Source organism: Octodon degus, unplaced genomic scaffold, assembly GCF_000260255.1.
Source record: "Octodon degus isolate 3935 unplaced genomic scaffold, OctDeg1.0 scaffold00006, whole genome shotgun sequence".
Classification (NCBI taxonomy): Eukaryota; Metazoa; Chordata; class Mammalia; order Rodentia; family Octodontidae; genus Octodon; species Octodon degus.
This window is the reverse complement of record NW_004524582.1, coordinates 30341107-30348721: the sequence shown is the minus strand read 5'-3', so window position 1 is coordinate 30348721 and position 7615 is coordinate 30341107. Positions and strand designations below refer to the sequence as shown.

The following is a 7615-nucleotide window of genomic DNA, read 5'->3' as shown; positions in this document are numbered from 1 at the left end:
TGTTTCCCTGGTAACCTACACCTGCTGCGCTTTAATGTGAGCCGGGTGGAGACAGGACGAAGAGCCAATGCTCCACGCCGCCAGCGGGGATCGAGCCTCAAGATAGAAGCTGTGACTTCCTGGAGCTTGAAAGACTACATCAGAGCTGAAGCACCAGACCCCCCAAAACAGTAGATACTATCTCAATGGCATAATAGTACATAATGCAGATTACTGTCTCTGCATATCCTCTCTGCATATGGCGGAGGTAAATGGCCACCCACCTAGCTCAGCTCACAATGGTCAGCTACTTCCCACAATTCTCAGTCAGTCCTCCTCAAGCCACTCCCTTACTGAATAAAACCGAGTGGGGCCCTGGGTTGCCCTCTTTGTTCCAGGAAGCCATCTTCGTGGCTGGACTTAAAGCCCCTTGATTCCCCAGTGATTGAAAATATAATTTAGTGTCTTTATTTTTACCGTGGGTTGCTTTGATAGTGGTAGATTGGAATCAGCTTGATGGGATTCCAATAATGTAACTTTAGGATTACAAATATTGGCTTCTTGGACCGAGACGAGGGCCTGGAAGTGTCTCCTACACTCCTGCCCTCTGAATCTCAAGTCTTGGCCAGGCAAGTTACTTGTCTTCTCTCCCTGTGCACAGCATGGGCAGATCTCAGCCACCAAGGAGACAGCAAAGTTCTTCCCTCTGTTCAGCTGCGAAAGCACTCTTGCCCAGCACTGAGCTGCTTGCTAGCCACAAATCACCCAGTTGCAGACCCTCAGAGGATTAGCCACATCTGAACTCATGACGTCTGCAGAGGTCTCACTTCCATCTGGTGGGGGTAGAGGGGCATGACTGTCATCCCAGCGCTTGGCAGGCTGAGGTAGGAGGATCGCTGCAAGTCTGAGCCTAGCTGGGCTACATAGCCAGACCCCGTCTCAAACTAACAAACAGGCTGGCGAGATAGCTCAGTGGACTAAAGCACCTGCTTAGGTAAGTGCAGGACCATGGTTTGATCCCTGGCACCACATGCCACACCAACCCCATCTCCGGGGTGGGCTGAGCCGGCCAGGGTACGGGCATAGTAGTTCACACCTGTAATCCAAGCACTGGGGAGGCGGAAAGCAAGAGGATTACGATGAGTCCGAGCTGCATCATAAGACCCTGCAACAACCAAATACATTTAAAAAAAAAAAAAGCTGTTGTTTATGAGTAAGATTCTGGAGATGAAGACTTCAACACATCTTTGGGGGGTGCTGGGGAGATGGCTCAGTAGAATAAGCACTTCCCTGGCAAGCACAAGGGCCTGAGTTCAATCCCAGGTTCCACCAAAAAAAAAAAAAAATCTTTTTGAAAGGCAAAAAATTCTCCATTACACCAATGATGCTCCTGAGCCTACTTTTTTTTTTTTTTTTTTTGAGACAGGGTCTTACTGTGCAGCCCAGGCTGGCCTTGAACTCACAGGAATGAATCCTCCTGCCTTAGCCTCCTGAATGTTGGGATTACAGGTGTGTGCTACATATCTATATCTATATACCTACATATATGTTTTGGGAATTGGTACAGACATAGAACATATCCTGATTATTTTCAAATCCCTTGCCCTCCCCACTTATCCCACTCCTCATCTCCCTTGGCTTTATAAATCCAAGGCTGTTTCCTTTAATCTTCCTGCTTCTTTTTCTGGGAAACACCAAATGGTGGATGACGCTGGTGCAGCGGGAGCGGCCGGAGGCCCGGGGGCCCAGGCATGGGAGGCTGCAGCGGCTTCCGCAGAGGCTTCTGCAGTGGCCTTCGAGGTCGCAGGCACGGCAGATGCTGGTGCCGGGGCCGGGGCCGCGGGGCTCACGGCAGTAAGGCCGAGGACACAGAGGGATTCCTGTCACCAAACTGGGCCAGCTGGTCAAAGACAGGAAGATCAAGTCCCTGGAGGAAATTTACCTTTTTTCCTTACCCATCAAGGAGTCCGAGATTATTGACTTTTTCCTGAGCACATCCCTCAAGGATGAAGTTCTGAAGATCATGCCTGTGTAGAAGCAAACTCGTGCTGGCCAGCGGACCAGGTTCAAGGCATTTGTCGCCATTGGGGACTACAACAGTCATGTTGGCCTGGGTGTAAAGTGTTCCAAGGAGGTAACCACTGCTATTCGTGGGGCCATTCTCCTGGCCAAGCTTTCCCTTGTCCCCATGAGGAGAGGCTACTGGGGAAACAAGATCGGCAAGCCCCACCACTGTTCCTTTCAAGGTGACGGGCCGCTGTGGTTCTGTGTTGGTGCGTCTGATCCCTGCGTCCAGAGGCATTGGCATTGTCTCAGCCCCTGTGCCCAAGAAGCTGCTGCTGATGGCTGGTATTGGTGACTGCTACACCTCTGCTAGGGGCTGCGCTACTACTTTGGGCAACTTTGCAAAGGCCACCTTTGATGCCATCTCCAAGACCTACAGCTGTCTGACCCCTGACCTCTGGAAAGAGACTGTGCTCACCAAGTCTCCCTGTCAGGAATTCATCAACCAGCTTGTGAAAACCCATACCAGAGTTTCTGTCCAGAGGACTCAAGCTCCAGCAGTAGCTACAACAGAAAGGGCTTTTACACAAGAAAAATAAAATGAATTAAATCTTCTCAAGAAGGGAGAGGCTGTTCTTCACCATCTCTTTTTGTTTTGTTTTGTTTTTGAGTCAGAGCCTGACTGTGTAGTTCAGGCTGGCCTTGAACTTACTACAGAGCCCAGGCTGGCCTGAAACCCACAGCGATTGATCCTCAGCCTCTTGCAGGGTAAATTTGCTCCTCGTGATGGGAGGAACTATTAGTTTTCATTTTACAGATGCGGAAACTGAGGCTTAGAGAATTGACATCACTTCTTGGCTCAACTGGCATGCATGAGGGCTAGGAAACAAGGTCAGCTCTGAACCGGCTTCCTTTTACCTTCTTCAGGCACTCCGCAAACACCACTTGAGTGGTGCAGCAGGCATCGAGCCAGGCTCTGGCAGGCTCTGAGAAATGAAGCTATAGTGTCTCCAAGGAATTTACAGTAAGGCTGGGACTGACTATAAAATCTAAAACGATTGCCGCTAATGGGAGTGACTGCAAGGAAGAGAAGCAAATGGGAAAGGCACATAGCTATGATATCAGCCGAAGCTTCGCCAACACTAAAGTTGAGCTGTGGACGCTGAGAGCTCAGCTCTTTATGACCAGGAAAGGAAATGTGTCAGACAGGAACAGCATGTGCAAGGGTCCTGAGGCAGGAAGGCCACTGTGGAGTGAGGGCCCCAATCCCATAGGAATGATGGGAGAATCCTAGAGGGCTGTGGAGAGGCCCCTGAAAAAGAGACTGTAGAACAGAGCAAGCCAGCCTTGGGTGGTAGGGGGGGAGCAGGGAGTTTGCTTGAGTTGCTGGTAGGAAATACGGCTGGATGGCAGGGGTGTGAGCGAATAGTTCACTTACATCGTCAGTGATCTCGGCTTGGGCCCAGGAGATGTAGCTCATGCTGTGGTCAATTCAGAGCCTGAGGAAGTTCTTAACCTCAGTGAGGTTTGGGGTTTCAGGCTTCTTGGATTCCAGGTCAAAATAGCCACTGGGCAAGACCAGCACCCAGGAGTTTGCCCCTGATGGTGAGGAGCAGTGCACTGTGGGAAGAGGGGCAGTCCTGGGACCCGCTCACCCTTTTTGGCTTCTGCCCTGCATTTCTCACAATATCTTCAGCTCCCCTGAAGCTGCCCAGAGCCACACTGTGGTCAGAGCTGGTAACCAGGGGGCATGACAGAGCCTCAGTTTCCCCATCTGCAAGCACTTATGTCATACTGTGTGAACGAATACCTGAGAAACTGACCTACAGGAGGACTCAGCCTGGCTCGCGTTTTCAGAGCTTAGTCCATGCTGATAGACACCATTGCTTCCAGGCCTGTGTGAGCAGGAACGTCGAGCAGAGCTGCTTGCTCACAGCAGCCAGGAAGGAGAGACTGAACAAGAGAGCTGCAGAAGACGGGACCAGGCCCTGGGCAGAGTCCCCGAGGCCACGCCCTCCACCAGGGCCCCACCTCCTTTTTCATCCTTCCCAGTAGGACGGCTGAGGAGGTCGGCATCCTGCAGTCTCCTCTGGGACGCCCTTCTGAGCTTTGTGCCCTGGCCACTCCCGAGGGTGGCATGTCCCGGCCCCCGCCTGGGAGGCTGCGGGGTTTTGTCCTGCTAGCAGCACTGCTTTTCCTGAGCACCTACTGCAGACAGGTGCCACGCTGAGAACTCCGGCTTGCTCCAGCAAGAGACTTGAGGAAGCCACACGCTGGAGAAGCAGGAGCGCGGCCGTGACTCGGGGCATCAAGGACGCACGGCCCGCTAGGGCTCGCAGAATTGCTCCTAGCAGCTGATGGCGCCAAGGTGTTTACGGGGGAAGTGGCTGTAACTGACGTATATCAAAGTGCATACTATATTTATGTTTCTCTGCCATGTCAGAAGCCCGGAGCCTGGTGGCACAAAGCCCTTAGCTAGAGGCAGCAATGTAGCTTGTTGTGGAAACAATCAGGCCCACAGAAAAGGTGCCTGCTAGCCTGTCCCTCAGTCCCCTCAGCCAGTCCACTGATGTTGCTGGTGGCTACACCAGCTGCCCTGCTTTCACTGCCCACCAAGGCCTGGGACTCCCATAACCCGACCATGCAGGGTTCTTGAGTGGGAATGCTGCTCACCTGTGCCACTGCTGTGATCAGGCGAAGACTTGTGTGTCCCCAGTGGTTCAGGTGTTGAAATCCCTGGCTCCTGTGGCCCCTCGAAGTAGGGCCTGGCTGGGCAGGGCGGCTGGCCCAGGAAGGGATCCATGGGCTTCTCCTGGTTCCCTAAATTGAGCTGAGCTGTTATAAAAGTGGCCCTGCTGTCTAGCCCTGCTGGGTTCCCGGAGCATCGGCTCCAGCCACGACGATTTCTCCACAACCGGAAGCAGCCAGTTTTCCGCATCAGAGGTGGAACAGATGCAGCCGCCCAGTCTCAGACTTTCAGCCTCAAAAAGTTTGCACTGAACTAGGATGGTGCCACACACCTGGATTCCCAGCATTTGAGGAGACTGAGGCAGAAGGATCACTAGGAGTTAGAGGCTAGCCTGGGCTATCAAGTGACATCAAGGCTAGCCTGAACTATATAGGGAGACCTTGTCTCAGGGCCGACCAGATAGCTCAGTGGACTAAAGCGCCTGCTTAGGCAGATGCAGGGACCAGGGTTGGATTCCCAGTGTACTGTGCCAGCCCTGCCCATGGGGTGTACTGAGATGGCAACTGAGACTGGGCATGGTAGCACATGCCTGCAATCCCAGTGCTTGGGAGGCTGAAAACAGGAGGATCACTATGAGTTCAATCTGTGTAGTGAGACCCTGTAGACCCTGTACTAAATACATTTTTTTAAAAAACCGTCTCAAAAAGACAATAAATGAATAAGAAAAGAAAAAGTAAACAATTGAAGAAAAAAATCTCTGCCTCAAAACAAAAACATTAAAACAACTCTTAAAAGACTGGGGAAATGACTCAGTGTAAAGGCCTTGGGCAGAGAAATAGAACTTGAGGGCCAGCCAAATGACCTGCCGTAGGGCCAGCCAGATAGCTCAGCCGAATAAAGTGCTTGCTTAAGCAGCGCAGTGGCTGGGGTTCAATCCCCGCTGTACTGCACTGGCCCTGGCCCTGGGCACGCTGAGACGGTGATTGAGACTGGGCATGGTGGTGTGTGCCTGTAATCCCAGCTCTTCAGAAGCTGAACACAGGAGGATCACTATGAGTCTGATCCAGTAGTTAGACCCTAATACATTAAAAAAAAAAAAAACACCTTGATATCATAATATACTAATATATGGGGGCCGGGGAGATGGCTCAGTCAACCCCTGGTTCCTGACCCCACCCCGCAGGGTACGCTAAGAGGGCAACGTGGTGGCGCGCACCTGGGAGGCTGTAAACAGGCAGATCACTACAAGTCTGATCTAGTAGTGAGACCCTGAACGCCCTGTAGATCCTTCCCTTAAATACACAATAAATGAATAAAATAAGAAAGAAACAGAGGGGCTGGGGAGATAACTCAGTAGAATAAGTGCTTCCCTGGCAAGCGCAAGGGCCTGAGTTCAATCCCCGGTTTTGCCAAAAAAGAAAAAGAAAGAAAGAAACAGAACTTGGTGTGTGGTAGTTCACAACATTGGCATTTGCTGATTTTGTTTTGACTGTCCCTAGGGAATGGCAGTCCCAACACCTGCACACAGGAACCTGGGGCAGGGCTCAGAATACCCTGGCCTCTCATCCCACCTGAGACCTGGGAGGGTCTGAGAGAACCTGGGGGCCCTCCTGACCTAGAGAGGCAGTGGCGTACCCAGTCCCCAACTGGACAGCAGAGAGGTTTCCCAACTGCGAGCCAGGCCAGGGAGTTGCTCTCACGTGTGGGTCTGAGTCCTGCCTCCTGCCTTCCCAGTAAGGGGACTTGGAAAAGTTGTTTTATTTCTTTTTAAACTTTTATATGTTGAAGACAGGGGTTTACAGTGTAGCCCAGGCTGGCTCTGAACTCACAGTGATCTTCCTGCCTCAGCATCCTGAGTGCTGGGATCGCAGATGTGCACCATCGCACCCAGCTATTTAATGTTTTAATTGTGGTGGGTGTTTTGAGGCAGGGTCTCTACTCAGGTCAGGCCGGCCGCAAACGCACGGCGATCCTCCTGCCTCAGCCTTGAGTGCTGGGTCGATTGTGTTAAAACATGTGTACTACTCCGCTCACTTTTGCGTGATCAACATTTAATACACATCCCCACCAAACAACTCCAGAACTTTCGTCTTGCGAAACTGAAATTCCACTCCCATGGGAGGCGTACCCTCGTTCCTCTCCCCAGGCTCTAAAAGCTGCCAGGCTCCTTTCCGCCCCAGCAGCTTGGCTGCTCCAGGGAGCTCCCAGAGGCAGGTCTTCCAGAACGTGCCCTCTCATGCGGGGCTGAATCCACCTAGCCTGAGGTCCTCAGAGTTCCTGGGCGCGCAGCGCGTGCACAGCGAGCTCATGCTCCACTGTTGGGTCACTGTGCTTTGATTTTCTGTTTACTGTTTATCTCTTGGTGGCCCCTCGAGTTTTTGTTTTTGCTTCTGGGAAAAGTGCTTCTGTGGTTTGGTTCTTTCCAGCCCTCCTTTCTTACTTGCGGAGGGGGCGGCCCCTGTCCTCAAGTCCTAGAAATCACTTCTGCGGCGGCCTGAAGGAGCCGCAGAGGCCAGAAGGACGAGCGCGCTGGCTCGCAAGAGCGCATGGCCGTGCCAGTGGGTGTCCGCCGCTCCACACGCGTTCACTGGCCACGTCCTTGCCACCCATGAGTGCCATTGCTGCCGCGATTTTACAGGAACAAGAGAAACTGCAACCTTGCCCAAGGTCACACAGCCAGGAAGAGGTAGGGCTGGGAAGGGAATTCAGACTAGGGACTCAGGAAACGCATCTAAATAACCTCTGCTCTGCCCTGGCCCACCTGCAGGACTTCACCCCCAGAGTTCCTCCCACTCCCTGGACCAGCCCACCGGCAGGCCCCGCCCATTCACTGGCTCCTCCAATCCTCTGGCTTCTCTCACCTCTGGCTCCTCCCACCTCCTGGCTCCTCCCATCAGCAGGGCCCCTCCCACCCAGGCTTGGCTTGACCACGTGCAGTGTTCC

At 52.8% G+C, this 7615-nt stretch overlaps 1 pseudogene; it reads left to right on the top strand.

The window, feature by feature from the left end:
• The first annotated feature begins 1677 nt into the window (after positions 1-1677).
• Positions 1678-2582, top strand: LOC105743257 (annotated as a pseudogene).
• Positions 2583-7615: the final 5033 nt, after the last annotated feature.